The 9,567-nt window shown below is 33.0% G+C and overlaps 1 non-coding gene across 1 annotated transcript; it reads right to left on the minus strand.

Annotated features, from left to right (window-relative positions):
- Positions 1–4,759: 4,759 nt before the first annotated feature.
- Positions 4,760–4,923, minus strand: LOC150020713 (U1 spliceosomal RNA). Its single transcript, XR_016513522.1, has one exon. It is a non-coding gene; the product is annotated as a U1 spliceosomal RNA (small nuclear RNA).
- Positions 4,924–9,567: the final 4,644 nt, after the last annotated feature.

Genomic DNA, 9,567 nt, shown 5'->3' on the forward strand with positions numbered 1-9,567 from the left:
ATTAAACTAGATTATGACTAAGAAAGGGTTTTTTACAAATATCACCATGTTATTCCTTCAGTCATATGTCAGTTTGAAAATAGGTATACACTTTTCTCCAGAAAACTGAAATTACACATATCAAAAATGTAAACATAAACTTTTTTGATAAATAAATTATATATCTTTAAATATAACCATTAAAAAACAATATTCTATTACTACCTTTAAACCTCCAAAGATCTTTCCTCAACTTTTTTGATCCAATTTTCGCATGTGAAATTCTTACAAAGATAAGAGTGGATAAATTTAGAGATGTGGATCCAAAATTTCACAACTAAGTTTCTAGAATTCTTCTAAATTATTTTGTTAATTTTTATGCTTTAAAGCTTTGAAACAACTTGGAAAACTCACATTCAATAAATACTAAGATATATACATATATATGTGTATATATGTATATATCAAAAACAAGAATTTATATATACATTTAAGCATTGTCAGTGTGTCAAACCAACCAAGCCACTTAGCAATTAGCACCCATAGTCACAAAATGCCAACTAAGTCCAGAAGCATGTTCTTCTCATCAAACAGTTCAATTGTTTTTATTGATGCATGCCTTAGTCATAGACCAGGTGTTCTGAGCTTAAAATATGAATTCATTTTCCAAAATTAAGCTAGAAGCCTAATGAAAAAAGCTGGCTGCAAAGGCGAATGACACATTACATCACGACAATCGCCAGTTGTAAATGATTCAGACAGCAATTGAATACGCCTCTAATTTGTCTGATATAGGTAGTGGGAAGAAATTTCTTTAGCTCAATTTACTTTTTGTATTTCACAGCTGCATTTCTCAGGAATATAGAGCCCATTTCTGCCACTAAAAGGCCAATACATTTTCTCTGAATAACACCGCATTGCACTGCCTAGCCTAAGGGAGATACACATTTATCTCATTAAAAAATGTTATTAACAACAACAAAAAACTTCTGCAACATTACAACTAAAATTGCAGTAATTGTTAGTAAAAATGATTTCTGTTTTGCTTCATCATTAAATTCTTTGTAAACCAGTGTGGTTAACTGTGCAATGTAAAAGGAGCTGTTTAGTTTTTACTACCTCTTTCTCTTTGGATGTTTCTTTTCTGAATGAATTTAATTGATTGAATTGTGGTAAACAATGAATTCATCTGAAAGAATAAGAAGTTTATTTGTCCTGTTTTGCATCTCAAGGAAAAGTTTATGTGTTGAAAAACTATTGTTATGAGATATTAATTTGTATTAAATAGATGCAGTGAAATGCAACATTAGATCTTTAAATATGAAATAAAATTTTTAGTAGTAACTTAATGAATGAAAAAAAAATTATCATCTAGCCCTAAGTCATAATGTGTATGTTAATGCTAGGGCAAGTCCAAGTGGCAAGAGTTTTATAAAATTAGTATATATTATTTTTTGTATACTTTTTATACTCATCAGAATAATCTACTTTCCTGAATTTTTAACACAAACACACACACTCACACACACCTGTTCAGTCATTCTCTTCTGAATTTACTAGATATTTCAGATAAAATTTCTAATTTATTTCCCCATGTAAATTCCAAAATGTATTGAGAAAAAAAGTGATTAATTAAATAGATTATCTTTAGTCCTGAAAATTAAAAGTAACATGTATACTTTAAAACAATCACATTGACTATGATCTCTCTATGGATTTAAGAATATGATCTGTGGATATAGTTCTTAAATATTTAACACTCTATCTATAAGACATGCATTTAATCCCAAATTCTATTACTAGGTACATGAAAGGATTATTTGGCACCTCATATAAATTAATAGTTTTAACTACTTTTTAATCAATATTATATAAATAATGTTGACAAATAATTTATTGTTTTCTTGTGATTATAATATAGGACCTGAAGATAAAATATTACATATTCTATGTATTTTTTGTTTAAAAAAAAGTAGCAGGGAGTTTCATTTTTAATGTTTTAAGGACACTATATTTTCCACAGTGGCTGCACCAGTCTGCATTCCCACCAACAGTGCATGAAGGTTCCCTTTCCTCCACATCCTCACTAACATTTGTTGTTTGTTGAATTATTAATGATAGCCATTCTGACAGGTGTAAAGAGATATGTCATTGAGGTTTTAATTTGCATTTCTCTGATGATTAGTGATGTTGAACATTTTTTCATATGACTATAGGCCCTCTGTATGTCTTCTTTTGAGAAGTGTCTCTTCAGGTCTTTTGCCCATTTCTTAATTTGGTTGTTTTCCTGGCATTGACTTGTATTTGTTCTTTGTGTATTTTGGAGATTAAACCTTTTTCAGATGTATCATTGAAGAAAATGTTCTTCAATACAGTGGGCTACCTATTCAGCTTGCTGATGGTTTTTTTAGCTGTGCAGAAGGTTTTAACTGAATACAGTCCCATTTGTTTATTTTCTGCTTTGTTTTCAGTGCCTTAGGAGATACATTGGCAAATATATTTCTACATTGAATATCTGAGATTTTACTCCCTATGTTTTCTTCTAAGATTTTTATCATTTCTTAACTTATATTTAAGTCTTTTATCATGTTTGAGTTTATTTTTCTGTATGATGTAAATTGGTGGTAATCCTTTTTAACCTAAAGATTCTACTTCTAGGAATACAACTCAAGGATCCACCAGTACACATTATATATATATATATATATATATATATATATATATATATATATATATATATATATATTTCCCTATGTTTATGTTTATGGCAGTTCTATTTATAGTAACCAAGATTTGAAAACAGCCTAAGTGTCCATTAGTAAATGAGTGAATAAAAAGGCTGTGGTACATTTACACAATGGAATACTATGCAGCAGTAAGAAAGAAGAAACTCTTACCATTTGCAACAGCATGGATAGACCTGAAGAAAATTATGCTAAGTGAATTAAGCCAGTCAGTGAAAGAAAAATACCACATGATCTCATATATATGTGTAATTTAATGAACACAAAAAACTAACGAATGAAATAATAACAGAAGCTTAGATACATAAAACAGAATTACAGCTGCCAGAAAGGAAGAGTGGTGGGATGGGATGAAGGATGGTGAAGGGATTTACCAAATAACATTCATGCACAATCCACGGGTGCGGACAACAATATGGGGATTGGCTGGGCATGGGAGAGGGTGGGATTGGATGGAGGTGAGAAAAAGGAGAAAAAGCAGGAACAACTGGAACAGCATGCACAATAAAACAATAGTAATGGCTGGTTTGGCTCAGTGGATTGAGCGTCGGCCTGCGAGCTAAGTGTCGCTGGTTCGATCTTCCAGTCAGGGCACATCAGAGAAGGAAAACTCTGACTCCAAAAAACCTCCGCTGCCTTGCGGCATACCTCTTCAGGGGAAAGGCTAAGGGAGTAAACCCCGACAGAAAATCCGGAGCCGGAGTCCCTAAGGCGGTTTGACGTTGTAGTCAACACCGGCAACTCCTGCGGCGCACCTGAAGCCAAGCTGTATTGACTCCGTCTTTCCCTTGGATCCTTCAGCTGCGAAGAGAGGGGGGGTCTGCTGCATGGGCAACAGCAGACCCTCCATATCACCCTGCCCAGGCTCTGTAGCTTCAGCTTCACTGGAGAGGACACTCCAGCGTCATCGCAAGATGTCGATTCAACACGGGAGGAGACAGATACCGTGTCACTCCCGAGTCGGACTGCACAGCCATTCTCGGCGGTGCAGATAGACTCTTAAGAAGCTACACCATCGTCTCTCGAGACGGACGGCTGCCGACAATGGGGGTTTAAACCTATCATGGGCTTTTATTTTAGTGAAACAATAATGTTAGAGAGCATGCTTCAACATTTTTGAAAAGCCCTATTATTTTTAACAATTTTATTAGATCTGTGTTTTGTAGTCTCAATGATAGTCATAAATATGATGTATTAACATAGATGTAAAAATATGAAAATTAGGTATCATACAAAATATTGTTGCAAAAATTAATATTTATCATTCTACCTGCTGTTATTTTGGTTACTATAAAGTTGGTTTAATTAAAGTATGCCATTTCTGTTGAACTCAGAAAAATAATACTGAGCATCTGTACACTTTAAGGTCACTTACTCCAGGAACAACTGGCATGATCCTCTAAGGAGCCAGCAGGAACATGTGAATGATAATAGCGCAACAGAGACCCAGGAGGACAGTAATGATGACAGCTTGCCTTGAGGAGAGCACTAAACGCCCGCTTTATCAATCTGAAAGTTCCCTCACATTGAAATTCACACTCATAAAAGAATGAGTTTGTCTTAAAAATTATCATTCCTGAGCAAGTAGAAGTATATAGGGAAATCAATTTAATTATATTTTAGAAATTAATAAGAATAATTGCAAGTTGCAAGATAAAGAAATATATAAACAAATAACAATATTTACTAAACACACATTATGTGCTAGGAAACTTAATGTGATAGAAACAAAGAAAAAGGAGACCTTACTTTTCTTTTCAGAAAAGCTAGGCCAAGTGTTGCATTGAAATATAATAACAATGTAGTAGTTTTGAAGGGTAGAGGAGGTGGAATCTAACATATCAAAAGTTTTAACAGATTCATATCTTTATTAGTTTGGGCCACTGTATGTAACTAAATACCATAAACAGGTTGGCTTAAACATGAGATATTTATTTCTTACAGTTTTGGAGTCTAGAAAGTCCATGATCAAAGTACCAGTAATTTGGCTCTTGGAGAGAGTCCTGTCCCTATTTTTTATTTATTTACTTCTTTACCAGGGGAGAGTGTGAACGCAGTCCCCCACAACCACAGATTATGCAGTTGAGCTTCTCATATTTGGGGAAATCACAGGGGTCAGCACATCCGAGGCGCAATGGATGAGCATCACCCTTGGAGAACCACCTTCATGATCGTGGAATCTCTCCTGCCAGGTAAGTACGTATTTCTGTCTTATAGATGGTCACCTCTTTTCTGAGTCTTCACAGAGAGCTGTAGTCTCCTCCCAATCTTATAAGGGTACTAATCCCTTCATGAGAGCCCATTGGCAACACCTCATCAAAACCTAATGACCTCTAAATACCATTACATTGGGAATTAAGGCTTCAACATGTGAGTTGGGGAGGAAGGTCATAATATTTAGTCCAACACAGTTCCCTTATTGAAAATAAAAGCAAATCAGTGTTGATTTCACACATATCCTGTTATTAAACCTAGTTTCTGTGTTACTGTATATGAATATGACTCTTGGGGTGGTAGGAACCTCTTTTGTAGTTTTGACCTCAGAAACGCAAACAGACTCTAAGGAGATGATAAAGAGTACGTGTTTTCAAGTCAGGAAAACGCTGTGAAGAATCCTGGTTCTACTTCCTAATTTGGTAAGTTGTTGACTACTTAAGATCTTTCTTTACTTATTGGTGAGATATTTATAATAATACTTACTGAGGAGAGGTTTATTTTTATTTTTATTTTTTATTGTTTTTCTATTAGTTATCCCATTATTCCCCCATTGCTCTCCCTTGCCCCCCCCATAGTTAATCCCCACTCTGTTGAGGAAGTTGTGGGTTTTATGAGGATTAAATTAGTTGACACACTTTGAATGGTACCTAGCCCGAGATAAGGCTCCAAAAATAGTGGCCAACAAACAGAAATTGACAACTTTTTAAAAATCTTAACGAGATTGAAAAGGGAACATGATCTTTTAGGAAGAAATACTGATTCTACTAAGGTCAAACAGCATTAATGCATGTTGAAATAGAAGGTGAGTAATACACTCTAGATAATTTTTAACCAAAATGCTTTTATATCTCTAAAATTTCAGAATGTCTTTCTGCATTACAAATACATTTTTAAGTGTATATTTAGAAGTTATTAACTATATTAAGATTCTTCTCTCCAAATATATCCTCTACCTTGTTGGCATTAACTACAAAACAACTGTCAATATCTATAATTTTGGTTCAAAATCTTCCTCAAAATCTCAATTAAAATTTGGAGTTAGTGTTTATATTGGCAACATGGAAATTAAAATATAATAATTATGTTAAGCCTTTTTTTGTTAATGAAAATTTTATGACATAATAGGCACAGAAATATGAAAATAGCACAATAGTGTTCTTCCTTATTTTTATAAATTAAAATTTTTGATCAGCTTATTAAAAATACAAGGGTTGCTGAAAAGTTAAATGTACAGTAATAACTGTGTTCCCTACTCGAATACCTTATTACTACTATGAATCTTAGCATCTACACTACAGATTATTTCATTAACTTGTTTAATGTAATTGTCCTTTAAGAAAGATTGTTCTAAAAGATGTTTTCTTTTCTTTATGTTTAGACATGACAGAGCAGATTTAATAAACTACTAATCACTTCCACAATCATCTAATGTATATGATTTAAAGTTACTTTGTAAATAATAGAATGATGGAAATAACACAGCATATTGAGACGTACATTGTTATCCTAAGTGTGTGATGATCGACAGATTTTGTAACTTCTTTGACTTTCAATTTCATTATTTGGGAGATAAAAATTAAAGTACATTTCTGAAAAATTTAAATGGCTTTTTATCAGATAACTAATTCATGTAAGTACTTAGTGTAGTTTTTAAAACTTAGCAGGCATCCAAGTTAGAGCTTAATAGATTTATTTCATTTTTTAAAAAGTATTTATTAAACATATATGCCAGCACTTTTCTGGGTACCATTAGCATGCAATATGAACAAAACAGACAAAGCTTACACTTCAGAGTTCTATTCCATACATTACACATGCAGAGATATGCATTTTAGATATGAGTGTTAAAAAAAAAATTGCCATCTTACAGGTTGATTTGGAGTAAACCTCAAGATCCATTAGAATTTAACAATGCCACAAATTAAAGTCATTCAAAATCCATGCCATCATGCCTACATATTTCCTTGAGTTGAATAAAATGACTTCTCTGCGGCTATCTAAAATAGAACATTCTTTATTACTTAATTAACATTATCTGTAAGATAAAAACACACTAATTTCTGAGGAGAAAAATGCAAGGACTGAGTTCAATTTTCCAAAGAGTGCATTTTAAGGTTATAGGTAATACCTTTTAATTATTACAATAATTACCACTATTTTGAATTTCATATATTAATCTCTATGATGTTTCTCAAGATGATGTACATATTAGTAAAAATGATTCTAAAGGGACCTTGGGCTGATGAGGGTATGAGCTTTTGTGACTAGATATTGATGATCTGTTAGTTTCTGGCTTAAATAAGAAGTTAAGAGTTAACATCCAAAACTTGGACATTAATTAATATCCAGTTTTAAAATTTCTTTCCCCAAACTAGAAGATATAATAGTCCTTAACTTTCATTCTCACCTAGCAACCAGGTCCTCCTTCCTTTTTAAACTGATATAAGTAATTGCTGCCTCTTTAAACATATATGATTTCTCCAGATTACATAGAACACCAATCTCACAATCCAACCTTTTCATGCACTTTTGTTTCATAGTAGAATTTTGTAGAAATGGAAGTTGAAGTTTTCTCATTTTATCTAAGGAAAAAATTTAAAATTATAACAGATAGGATTGGCTTTATAGTTTTCAAAGCTGTCCTTTTTCATATTATCAAAAATTCAAATAGTTTTGGTCAGATGAACTCCATTCTGAGTTGTTATTCACTGAAATTGGAAGACATGTGGCTTAATACAAGACTTTCATCTTATAAGGAAGTATTATCATGTCATGGGTGAATGTTTGTGACCCCCCCATAATATGTTAAAATCTTAACTGCCAAAGTTAGTGATATTAACAGAAAAGGCCTTTGGAAGAAGCTTAAGTCACTAAGATAGAGTCCTCATTAGTAGAATCGGTGCCATATAAAACAGAATCTTTAGAGATCTAAAGATACCATAAGATACCATATGAGTACACAGTGAAAAGACACTGGTTATGAACTAGGAAAAAGGACCTCACCAGAATGTGACCATGATAGAATTTTGGTCTTGAAATTCCCAGTCTTCAGTCCATGGTATTTTGTTATATGAGCCCAACAAAGACAGTGTCAGGTCATAAGTGTAGACATGAAGGCTAGAAAAGGTCAGGTCTTCATGTAGTTTACATGTTGGTGGTGAGACCAAAAATGTATCGGTTAATGGGTAATTTTATTTCTAATTTAAGGTAACAGAAGGTGTTTTAAAAATTAAAGGTAGTAACAAAAATGATGGGACATGGAGGTGTGTATTATTGTATAAAAGGATGGATACAGAAAGTACCCTATGACAACAAAACATGGAAGCCATGACATGGGGAAATGTGAGGCAGAAGGCTTGTTGCAGGTGTAGTCCTTAGGGCAACATGATATACTCCAATAAAGGCCCAATGTTGTTACAAACAACTTGGTTGTTGTCTTCAGAACCTTCTTTACCATGTTCTAGAGAATATAAGACTGATGATGATAATATAAAAGACTGATGATGAAACTATATGCCTAAACCCTGCCAACTCCTCATGCAGAGTATGCAGTTATTCAAGGAGAAAACTGGCATATTATTTTAGATGGACTGTTCAGTAAGTTAATATATTAGTATATAATTTGTGAGAAGATGGCATCTTTTAAAAGTGGTTACATCACACTCTGGAAAGAACAATAATTGATATCAACCAAGCAGGGTAGCAAATGGAAAACAGTAAATATTAAGGACTATAACCCCAACTTAATTCACATGTTGTCAAATGGAAAGTCTAGATATCGGAATGATACTATATGAAATCAAAGCTATATTAATTAATTGTTTCAATGTACATTAATTTAATGACTTTTATGGATAATGACCTCAAATCTTGGAGGGGATGGGAAAAGCAGTAATAGGGATAATGTCCAGTTTTACATATTTGGAAACTTGGCAATTCCAGATGAGAAATTCATGAGAGGGAACACCTTTGGGGAGGTTGAAAGAGGCAAGATAAAAAAAAAATATGTAAAAAAAAAAAAAAAGCCAGGCTTTGCTGGGTATACTTTTCTAGTTGTTGACCTGGTGATGGACAGAGTGGCAGTGTTCTACTAGGTAAGAGTTTACAGAGACTGTGGATTCTTTAATTGGTGTTTCCTTAACCAATGGATTAAGGGAGAAGAATAGGACCTTGCAAAATATTTGCGGCACCTGTCTGCCTTACTATATCAATTAGGCAATTGAAATTGGTCCTTGGAGAAGGACACCAGACAAAAAATGCAGGGTGCTGTAACATCATAGCCTGATAGCCTCAATTGTTCCTGATGTTGAAATGCCTTCAAATATTTCTTTGAATCACAGTAGAGATTATGGAAATTAAACAAGTTGTATAATTTTTTTCTAGAATTATCAAGTTTACTTCAAAGCTCAAATGAAGCAATGTATTAATTATAATAATGTATTCACTATATTCTACACTCATGGTCTGAAATACAAATGAAACACTATAATTTATTGTTTAATAATCTACAGTGCTTGGTTAAAAGGTAACAAAAAATTTAGTAATATAAAACTTGTACTTTTGTCTCCTTACTTTAAAATCAACCCTCAGGAAATTGGTAGTAATTTATAGAGCATAAGATTTATAT

The sequence above is a fragment of the Furipterus horrens genome, unplaced genomic scaffold (genome assembly GCF_987537825.1).
Source record: "Furipterus horrens unplaced genomic scaffold, mFurHor1.1.pri manual_scaffold_1, whole genome shotgun sequence".
NCBI lineage: Eukaryota > Metazoa > Chordata > Mammalia > Chiroptera > Furipteridae > Furipterus > Furipterus horrens.